The sequence below is a fragment of the Coenobita brevimanus genome, chromosome 31, assembly GCF_032717465.1.
Source record: "Coenobita brevimanus isolate Jiangsu-jjx chromosome 31, ASM3271746v2, whole genome shotgun sequence".
In the NCBI taxonomy this organism is placed as follows: domain Eukaryota; kingdom Metazoa; phylum Arthropoda; class Malacostraca; order Decapoda; family Coenobitidae; genus Coenobita; species Coenobita brevimanus.
The window spans coordinates 401,321-412,311 of NC_136984.1; the positions used below are offsets into that span (position 1 = coordinate 401,321).

The 10,991-nt window shown below is 40.2% G+C and overlaps 1 long non-coding RNA gene across 1 annotated transcript; it reads left to right on the forward strand.

Annotated features, from left to right (window-relative positions):
- Positions 1 to 8,985: 8,985 nt before the first annotated feature.
- On the forward strand, positions 8,986 to 10,746 carry LOC145395396 (uncharacterized). The gene is made up of 2 exons (XR_013896607.1): positions 8,986 to 10,329; positions 10,536 to 10,746. It is a non-coding gene; the product is annotated as an uncharacterized LOC145395396 (long non-coding RNA).
- Positions 10,747 to 10,991: the final 245 nt, after the last annotated feature.

Below are 10,991 nucleotides of genomic sequence, written 5' to 3' on the forward strand. Positions count from 1 at the left end.
CAGTCTGTCTTCACATCAATGGTTCCGAACATCAAGTGACATGAGGTGGTCTTGTCATCCTCCTCAGCCCGTTTACATGTTCACCCACCCAAAAAAATTATCGTTCCCTCTGGGTGCGATGACCTCTGAAATGATTTGTAAAAGTGAAACCGTGTTCATTTGGTACTGATAGTGGTTCAGAACCCTTGGTCCTTGTGTCATAATGTATCACACCACAAGGGTAGAGAATATTTTTTTGGGGGGAGGGTGTACAGTATTATTTTGTAGATTAATAATAAATACCATGAATATTATTAGCACTACTATCACGGGATGGCCCATGTCACGTCTCGTCCTCGTCTCAGATTGCGTAAATGCAATTATTCTCCGACAAGGACAGTATGTTTTCACCCCCGTTGGTTTGTCTGTCTGTCAGCAGGGTTACTCAAAAACTAACGGAGATATTTGGACAAAATTTGGTGGGTAGATAGCCCATGTCTCAGGGAACAATCGATTAACTTTTGGGACTGATTCGGATCGTATTACAGATTTCTGGATCCGAATAACACTTTTTGCGAAACCCTGATCACTGATGAGAAAACTTAACCCATTATGAAGAGTGGTTTGGAAATTACGTTGGCCTTGTCGGAGAGATGCGCTCCACTGAATGCCCCTCCAGCTTTTATATAGATTTTCGGCGTATGCGTAGTTGACTAACGTGAGGTAATCGAAGTTAAGACGAGAACTTAGCCAGCGCCACCATCATAAAGTGACTTAACCCCATCATAAAGTGACTTAACCCCATTATAAAGTGACTTAACCCCATCATAAAGTGACTTAACTCCTTTATAAAGTGACAACCCCATCATAAAGTGACTTAACCCCATTATAAAGTGACTTAACCCCATTATAAAGTGACTTAACCCTATTATAAAGTGACAACCCCATCATAAAGTGACTTAACTCCATTATAAAGTGACTTAACCCCATTATAAAGTGACTTAACCCCATTATAAAGTGACTTAACTCCATTATAAAGTGACTTAACCCTATTATAAAGTGACATCCCCATTATAAAGTGACTTAACCCCATTATAAAGTGACTTAACCCTATTATAAAGTGACAACCCCATTATAAAGTGACTTAACTCCATTATAAAGTGACTTAACCCCATTATAAAGTGACTTAACTCCATTATAAAGTGACTTAACCCCATTATAAAGTGACAACCCCATCATAAAGTGACTTAACCCCATTATAAAGTGACTTAACCCCATTATAAAGTGACTTAACTCCATCATAAAGTGACTTAACCCCATTATAAAGTGACTTAACTCCATCATAAAGTGACTTAACCCCATTATAAAGTGACTTAACCCCATTATAAAGTGACAACCCCATTATAAAGTGACTTAACCCTATTATAAAGTGACTTAACCCCATTATAAAGTGACTTAACCCCATCATAAAGTGACTTAACTCCATCATAAAGTGACTTAACCCCATTATAAAGTGACTTAACCCCATTATAAAGTGACTTAACCCCATCATAAAGTGACTTAACCCCATCATAAAGTGACAACCCCATTATAAAGTGACAACCCCATCATAAAGTGACTTAACCCCATTATAAAGTGACTTAACCCCATTATAAAGTGACTTAACCCCATCATAAAGTGACTTAACTCCTTTATAAAGTGACTTAACCCTATTATAAAGTGACAACCCCATTATAAAGTGACTTAACTCCATTATAAAGTGACTTAACCCCATTATAAAGTGACTTAACCCCATTATAAAGTGACTTAACTCCATTATAAAGTGACTTAACCCCATTATAAAGTGACTTAACCCCATTATAAAGTGACTTAACCCCATTATAAAGTGACAACCCCATTATAAAGTGACAACCCCATCATAAAGTGACTTAACCCCATTATAAAGTGACTTAACCCCATTATAAAGTGACAACCCCATTATAAAGTGACTTAACCCCATTATAAAGTGACTTAACCCCATTATAAAGTGACTTAACCCCATTATAAAGTGACAACCCCATTATAAAGTGACTTAACTCCATTATAAAGTGACTTAACTCCATTATAAAGTGACTTAACCCCATTATAAAGTGACTTAACCCTATTATAAAGTGACAACCCCATTATAAAGTGTTCGGAAACTTATAGGTATCTTATTTCCTTCGTATAATTGATTTACCCGAAAGAGTGTCAATTTTTTTTTTTTTTTTTATGTACAGGGGAATTCACCTTGACTTATTTATGTTAAAGGAGTTCTCAATAAGGTAATAAAATGAGCGGATATCTTCATTTGAATTATTGAGTGAAGCTACGTTTGTTTTCTGGGTTCCGGGGGCTTCAATGGTGAGTCAGTGAGAGTGTGGCTTATTCACTTGGGTAAATTTTGGTCTCTCTCTCTCTCTCTCTCTCTGGGGGGCGCGGTAGCACAGTGGTAGCGCGCTGAGCTTGTGATCGGGAGGTCGCAAGTTCGAGCCTCGCCCGGGCTACCGTTGCCGGGAGGGGTAGCGCCCTCCTGTAACCCAGCGGGGCTATATGGCCTTAGTTGCCTAGCTCGGGGAATTCATTTCTCCATTTCTCTCTCTCTCTCTCTCTCTCTCTCTCCTCACCTGGAGTGGTAACGGAGGCTTGGATGATGATGGTGGTGGTGGTGGTGATGATGGTGGTGGTGGTGGTGATGCTGATGGCAGTGATGATGATGATGATGATGGTGGTGGTGGTGGTGGTGATGATGATGGCGGTGATGATGATGATGGTGGTGGTGGTAATGATAATGGTGGTGATGATGGTGGTGGTAATGATGATGATGATGCGATAACGGCCGTAATGATGATGATGATGGCGGTGATGGTGATGATTATGATGATGATTTCGAGTTGGATAATTATTTCGACTTTCTGAAGGACATTTTTAGCCCCGACCCACAAAATGGCGCAAGAAATGAACACATTGGGATAATATTTTCTTTTTTATTTTCCACGAACCACAATACTTCCATTCACACCTCGTACTGGGAGAAAAAAATTAGGTCACGTATTCAAACACCAAATAATTCAAAATGTCGGCGGCAAAGCGGTGGATATTCATAAACAGACTGGGCGACCATCATCCACTCACTTGATGTAGTGCTGCCTACGTCTTCCTTAGCCTTTATCATTCTTTTTCTGTGCCTGTCCTCCTCTCTTCCTATTTCTCACCATCATCCACTCACTTGATGTAGTGCTGCCTACTTCTTCCTTAGCCTTTATCATTCTTTTTCTGTGCCTGTCCTCCTCTCTTCCTATTTCTCCCATCTTTCCTGTCACTTCTTATTGCTTTTCTTTCCTTTACAGGTGGCTTTACATTGAGTGACAAACCAAATGGTTTCCTGTAAGCCATGAAACCATTTACAACGCTGGGTGGTAACCATACAACCAACCCATATGTGCTCCCTACGTGTCAACAAGTGGATTGGTGGAGGGTTAGTGCCCCTCCCCGTAAAACAACTAACTCAAAGTCAAATGGCCACCCCTTACAGGATTATGGCGTCTGGCAATAGATAGATAGATAGATAGTACAGAATAACCTTGAGATAGATAGATAGATAGATAGACCAATAGTTCCTTTCAGTACCTCTAGTCCTTTCACCTTAACTTGGCCCAGATTTTCGTCCTTTTGCAGCTTATTTCACGTAGCTCATGACAAAAAGACGATGCTACGGCTCTGCATCCTTTCCACAGCACTTCTTCGTGACTAGCGCCATGTTCTATACCTCTTTCACCTTAACTTGGCCCAGATTTTCGTCCTTTTGCAGCTTATTTCACGTAGCTCAGTGGCAGAAAAAAATATATACTGTATACTACGGTTCTGCTTCCTTTTCCATAGCACTTCTTCGTGACTAGCATTCAAGATGGAGAGATGGCAATTTTAGGCCAAGTTAGAGTAAAAAGAGTATAGCAGTTCTTCGTGACTAGCATCATATTCTAGTGTTAATCTATTGTTACAACTCAGCATTCAAGATGGAGAGATGGCAATTTTAGGCCAAGTTAGAGTAAAAAGAGTATAGCACTTCTTCGTGACTAGCATCATATTCTAGTGTTAATCCATTGTTACAACTCAGCATTCAAGATGGAGAGATGGCAATTTTAGGCCAAGTTAGAGTAAAAAGAGTATAGCACTTCTTCGTGACTAGCATCATATTCTAGTGTTAATCTATTGTTACAACTCAGCATTCAAGATGGAGAGTTGGCATTTTAGGTCAAGTTAGAGTAAAAAAGAGTATAGCACTTCTTCGTGACTAGCATCATATTCTAGTGTTAATCTATTGTTACAACTCAGCATTCAAGATGGAGAGATGGCAATTTTAGGCCAAGTTAGAGTAAAAAGAGTATAGCACTTCTTCGTGACTAGCATCATATTCTATACCTCCTTTACCTAGATTTGGCCCAGATTTTCATCCTTATGCAGCTTATTTCACGTAATGTTGTTCAGTTGCAGAAAAAAGAACGATACTGTGGCTCTACATCCTTTCCATAGCACTTCTTCGTGACTAGCACCATATTCTGTACCTCCTACCTTTATTTGGCGCAGATTTTCATCCTGATGCAACCTATTTCATGTAGTTTAGTGGCAGGAAAAAAAAATGCTACAGCTCTATATCCTTACCATAGCACTTCTTCATGACTAGCCTAGTAATCGTGTGCGGATCAACTGCTACAACTGTGGATTCTAGATAGGCAAAGTTAGCGTAAAATAATATAATACATCCAGGGTAGGGAAGGTATATGGAAGAATTATTATAAAGTATGAGAGATATCAGAAGTCCTAGTGAGTGATGAACAGGATGGCATTAGGAGCGGCAGAGGATGTGGATCAAATATTTGCAGTGAGACAGATAGCAGAGAAGGCTTGTGAGAAGGACCATAAGGCGTTTATGGCATTTATGGATCTGGAAAAAGCATATGACAAAGTGGACAGAGAGGGATTGTGGAAAGTTTTGCGCATGTACTGTGTAGAGGGTAAGCTGCTAGGTGCCGTCAAGAGTTTTTATGACGGTAGTGAAGCATATGTAAGGGTTAATGGGCATCTAAGTGAATGGTTCACGATCGGTGTGGGCGTGCGACAAGGTTGTGTGATGTCCCCATGGTTGTTCAATATATAAATGGATGGGATGATGACAGAAGTAAAACACGAGTAATGGAAAGGGGGATGGCGTTGGTAATGAATGGTGATGGATGGAATATCTCAAATTTGTTGTATGCTGATGATGCAGTACTGCTTCCAAGTACCGGACAAGAACTTGGTAGGCTAGTGCAGAGTTTTATCGATGTCTGTAAGCGTCGTGCCTTGAAAGTAAATGTAGAAAAGAATAAAGTGATGGTTATTGAGAGAGAGAAGGCGACTCCCAGTGCGCTGTTACAGTAAACGGACAGAGACAGGAATTGAGAGAGTTCAAATACTTGGGTACAGTGATAGAAAAGAAAGGAAAATGTGCAAAAGAAGTTGAAAGGACAGTAAAGTGACACAAGGAAGGAAAGTAGCTGGTGCAATGAAGGCCTTGATAAGAAACAGAGGCTTCAGTGTTGCAGCTGCACGAGGCTTACATGAAGGAGTGTTAGTGCCAACTTTAACATATGGATGTGAGTCTGTGGTGTGGCATGAAAATGAAAAGTCAAGAGTAAGAGCAGTGGAGATGGGACTGTTGAGGAATGTATGTGGAGTACAGAGGGTGGATAGGATACGAAATAATGTGATTCGTGAAAGATGTGGAGTGAGGAAGTCGGTGGACACCAGAATCGAAAAGAGTGTACTGAGATGGTATGGTCATGTGGAGAGAATGGATAACAATAGAGTGGTGAAAAAGGTATATCTGAGCGAATTTGAAGGAGGGAGGAGGCGAGGTGGGCCAAGGAGAAGGTGGAGAGGTATGGTAGATGAGTGTGTGAGGAAGAGAGGTTTGGAAGTCGGTAAGGCTAGGGAACTGACAAGAGATTGAGCTGGCTGGATGAATGTTGTGAGGAGAAGTGCATGATCAGGGATTTGGCACCCCTTTTTAATGTGGCAGCGTCTGGATTGACTCTGTTGGATAGGTTTATGTGAAGCTACAGAACGTGGTGAATGTTTATGGCATATCCGATAGAGACAGAATTCCGGGGCTTGAATGATGAGTGAATGGAAGCGTGGCTCATTGGACTGGGCAAATTTGGGCTGTCTGGACATTGCTACTCCTCACCCTGCCCTAGGGTGGGAAAGGAGGTCCGGATGATGATGAATGATGATCAAATCCCACCCTTCTTCTCAACACTTCATGCCCAGTAACTTGAACCACATTGTCTCCACCCCACAAGCCTGACTGTCTCCATGGTTTTTAAAGTTATTACGGTAATTAAAGATGCTAGGTGGTGGCGACCATCATCCACCCACTTAATGTAGTTCTGCCTGTTTCTTCCTTCGTCTTTATCGTTCTTTTTCTGTGTCTGCCCTCCTCTCTTCCTATTTCTCACCATCATCCACTCACTTGATGTAGTGTTGCCTCTTTCTTCCTTAACCTTTATCATTCTTTTTCTGTGTCTGTCCTCCTCTCTTCCTATTTCTCTCATCATTCCTGTCACTTTTTATTACTCTTCTTTCCTTATCAGGTGGTTTTTCATTGAGTGACAAGCCTAATGGTTTCCTGTAAGCCAGGAAACTATTTAGAACTCTGAGTGGTAACCATATAACCAACCCATATGTGTTCCCTACGTGTCAACAAGTGGGTTGGTGGAGGGTTAGTGTCCCTCCCTGTAAAACAACTAACTCAAAGACAAACGGCCACCCCTTACCGGATTATGGCGTCAGTCTATATGTAGAATTAAAGATGACTTATTGGATTACTTGTGGCAGCCACGAATCCAGGGTTTTGAATGATGAGTGAGTGTGATTCATTTTATTGGATACTGTACGTTGTTGAGTACTGCTTCCACTGCCATTTTTCGTGTTGTTTTCCTTGGTTTCTGTACACCTTACCTGTTCTCACTTGGGGAAAAAAGAAGGATGATGATGATAGTAATGATGACTCTGAAAATGATGATGGTAATGATGACTGTGAAGATGATGATGATGATGATGGTTGTGATAATGATAATGAAGACTGTGATACTGATGATGATGATGATAATCCTGATCATGATGACTGTGATACTGATAATGATGATAATGATAATGAATTAATTAAATGGCTCTTGTAGAATCACTATTATTAATATAACAATTACAGTTGATAAAATTTTTTCATTCATTCATTCATTCACTCATCATCTAATCCTGTGTTGCCCCATGAGGAGCGTAGGAGCCCGGGGCTAGGCAAGTTGGTCCTGACATTTAAGATGAGAGTGACCAGCCTCACTCATCCCTGAGTGGCATTACATGAGCAATAAACCCCAACCACCCCTTGGATATAAACCTTCACCGGCTCAATCCGATTGGAGCGCCTTAATTACCCACTAAACCACCAGGCGCCATAATTTTATCGTACAGGAGCATAATAATTAAGATTTTTACAACACACTATTAGCCACAAATTCGTTTGAAGCTCCTTTTCAAATTAATTACTGGAACCACCTAATGATTTTAATAAGCTTAGGAGAGACTTTTAAAACTGGAGTCTGGCATTAACTTCTGCATGTGAGGTGGGTGTTGGAGGAATGCCTTCATGTGGTGGCAGTGATACGGCCAGGCGGTGGAGCTGCCTGATTATACAAACTCCCTCAGTCCCCTCCCTGACCCCCAAAAGGAGCACTGTGTACTGCAGATGGGTAACTCTGGCCTGCAGTCTACTGGGTTCAGGTTGAGATCAGCGTGGGGTTGCAGTTACTATTCTATTACATGAGAGGATCTTTCCCATGTTTTTAAAATAATTTGGAGTTACAATACAGTATATAAAACAGTAACAGATGTCATCAAATGCAAGAAATTAAAAAAAATAATAATGTTGAGTGGAGGGAGGGCAGCCTAAAAGCAGAGGACAGGGTGGCATGGAGGTGATTTGTTTATGGCCACCCTTTCCAGTGTTAAGGCATCTGGTTATTGTAACAAGACAGACAATTGTAGATATAGATAAAAAAGCAACGTTGGGTCTGGTTAGTACTTGGATGGGTGACCGCCTGGGAACACCAGATGCTGTTGGCATAACGTTCTCCCTACGTGTCAAGTGGGGTTGGTGGAGGATTAGTGCCCCTCCCTGTAAAACAATTTACTCTAAGCCCTTGGCCACCCCGTTTGGGATACATGGCGTCTGGCAATGAATGAATGAATGAATGACAAACAAACATGGTCTCCTACCTAAAGGTGAATAAAACTGTCTGGTGGTATGAAAGAACAATGTAAACTCTCACTCTAATTCTTTGGGTTTAATGGATGTGTTTGTGGTCTCCCCCCGACACAAAGACAATGGACTCGTTTTGATTTCATTTTTGAAGGCTCCAACCTGCTTGTATGCATCGGCCTTGGTCACCTAATGGCGGCTCTCCATGCTGCTCGATCTCTGGCAGCCTCCCTATTTAGTCCCTTAACCCTGAGGTCACACTCAATGACCTCGTCCCAGGTCTTTTTCAGTCTGCCTCTCACTACCCTACTCCCAACATTAACACTTCTCACTTTCTGCACCCAATTATCATCCCTCAGCGTTTATAACTAAGAGAGGCAATTTATGTGACAAGTTAAATGTGTTCTACTTTCTGTTTACATGCACTGTACAGTACCATATCCTTTAATACAGTATTTTGTAATGATTTATAAAGAGGGGGTGTAAGTTGGGGGGGGGGGCAGCAAAATGGCAGGGGACAGGGTGATGTGGAGGTGATTTGTTTGTGGCCACCCCTTACGGGATCAAGGCATCTGGCTATAGATAGAAGAATATAACAAAGATATGGGACTGATGTTGTCTTATGGCTTCTTCATAATGTATTCTGAAGAAGCTGATGGGCAAAAAATACAAAGCCATTTCATATCAGTGTTTTATTTTCTGATCCATTCAGGTCTGTGTCCTCAATATGTAAGGAAGCACCCTAACACCTTTTCCCAAGTGATTTATTATGCTTATTACACCTTACTGTCCTCTTCTGTGTTACATAAATCCTTCCAAAATCTCCATACTCTGCATAAACAACATACACAAGGATATTAACCAGCCATACCTAAAAATAAATCACTTAGGAAGAGGTGTTGGGGAGCCTCCTTACCTGACAAGAATACAGGTATCAAAACTAATGGACAGTCAGTTTTTATTTATTTATTTTTTTAACAAGAAAGAAGGAACCAAAGGCCAGACACCAATAAGACTGTTCCCTGCAAGAAAAAACTGACTGCCCTTCCTCCCAGTCTATCCACTAGAATGAAGGTGGACTGAAATAATAGCCAGTCTATTAAAGGAATAAATGGAATGAACAGTTATTACCCTGTGTCTTATCTTACTGGAACCAGATTACCTTATTAATTAATTAATTTATTTATTTATTATGTAAGGAAGAAGGAACCAAAGGCCAGGAATCAGCAAGGTTGTTCCCTCCAAGAAGAAGTAAAAACAAGATAACAGACACAAATTCAACTATACAGCTATTTAGTCATAAAATAATAAACTGAATAACTACCCACAGCAACAGAAAGACAACTGGAAATTAGACCAACTGTAAATTCCATCATAAAATATAAATGTCTCCAGTTCCTGCAGCAGCCATAACCTCCATTACCAATACAAGTGGCAAAAAACACAGCATTCAATGTATAAGGAAGCTTTTTTTTGTTTTTAAATCACAAGATAAAAATAATGCACTTTTAAATAGGAAAAAAAATGGCATTGGTGGTGGATAATGGTAACCATCATCCACTCACTTAATGTAGTGTTGCCTACTTCTTCCTTCACCTTTATCATTCTTCTTCTGTCTCTGCCCTCCTCTCTTCCTGCTTCTGTATATGGGTGGTAACCATATAACCCACCCATACGTATTCCCTACGTGTCAACAAGTGGGTTGATGGATGGTCAGTGTCCCTCCCTGTAAAACAACTAACTCAGAGACCACCAACCATCCCTTACAGGATTATGGCATCTGGCTATAGACAGACAGGATAATGGCATTACAAAACAGAATATACAGTGTTTAAATCTATACTTTCATACAAATACACGATGTTAAGTATTTATTCAATGGCTCAAGTTCACAAATCTCACCATAACTTCCCTGTCATGCCTATAGAGTACGTTCAGCATCTGTTCAATAGTTCAAGTTCACAAGATCTTACAATAACATAATCTGTGTGTTCTTGCAATTATGTCTGTTCAGCATTTGTTCAACAGTTCAAGTTCACAAGATCTTCTATCTATCTATCTATTGCCAGATGCCATAATCCCGTAAGGGGTGGCCATTTGACCTTGAGTTAGTTGTTTTACAGACAGGGGCACTAACCCTCCACCAACCCACTTGTTGACACGTAGGGGACACGTATACAATAACATAATCTGTGTGTTCATGCAATTATGTCTGTTCAGCATCTGTTCAATAGTTGAGGTTTACAAGATCTCACCAGGACTGTCTTCATGCCTAGGAATTACACTATGTTCAGCATTTGTTCAATAATTCATGTTCAAAATATTTTACAAAAAACAATTCTCCAGTTACCCCATCTTACAACATAGAGTCAGTTGTCAATATACATCAAGGATTTAGTCCAATTATTTCACATGTTTTCATACAATTAATTCTGTACTTCAAATAAAACCGCAAAAAAAAATATACTGTACTTTGTAATATATGTAGCAATGAAACCTTAGAAGGAAATTTTCTGTAAATGTTCCATAGATTTACCTGCCTGAAAAAATGAATACTGTATCTAAAATGAAGACATATTAAAAGCAGACTGTACTACTGGAATAAAAATAACAACAGTGAGGCAATAACTAACACTCTCTGTATTTCATAGCTCTGAATTTCATACATGAATTTTAATATATCTGAATTTTACCT